Source organism: Phaethon lepturus, unplaced genomic scaffold, assembly GCF_000687285.1.
Source record: "Phaethon lepturus isolate BGI_N335 unplaced genomic scaffold, ASM68728v1 scaffold4329, whole genome shotgun sequence".
Classification (NCBI taxonomy): Eukaryota; Metazoa; Chordata; class Aves; order Phaethontiformes; family Phaethontidae; genus Phaethon; species Phaethon lepturus.
In genome coordinates, this window is record NW_010561073.1 from 74,356 (window position 1) to 74,866 (window position 511).

At 67.1% G+C, this 511-nt stretch overlaps 1 protein-coding gene across 1 annotated transcript in view; it reads left to right on the forward strand.

Moving 5' to 3' along the window:
• The window catches only part of ELFN1 (extracellular leucine-rich repeat and fibronectin type III domain containing 1), a 9,445-nt gene that overhangs the window by 3,553 nt on the left and 5,381 nt on the right, over positions 1-511 (forward strand). The gene's annotated exons all lie outside the window — the stretch shown is intronic.

The following is a 511-nucleotide window of genomic DNA, read 5'->3' on the forward strand; positions in this document are numbered from 1 at the left end:
ACCGGTCCCTCCCCATAAACAGGGGCAGCCGGAGGGCGGTGGTGCCTGGGGCCCGCGGCTGAGCGGTGGGTTATCCCCTCGCCTGTCACGGTGGGCCGCCGGCGGTGAGTTAGAGCAGAAAGCCTCTTGCCGCTCTCCAGAGGAGGACATCACTGAGGGGGGATTTTTGCTGAGGGAGAAGGCACGAAGCTTTCACAGCTTGCTCATGTTGAGGGCTATTACAGGAGGCACAGGACCTGGCCCGGGGGTCCTGCCCCGCGCCCCTGGGGCTCCCACCACCACAGGCCTGGCAGCTCCCTCGCGGATAACCCCAAACAGCCTCAGCCTCGTGGAGGCCAGGAAGGCAACCCCAGGCCACGCCGGTGGCCGAAGGGCACAATTGTGCCCCGATTAGCTCCAGCTGAGTCGCAAGCCCCCATGTCTCACCCCGTGACCGACATGAAGGTCAGGGAGCTGCTCTGCTCCCCCGGTGAGTGTGTGGGAGCCCAGCGAGCCGCACGGCGGGGCGCGC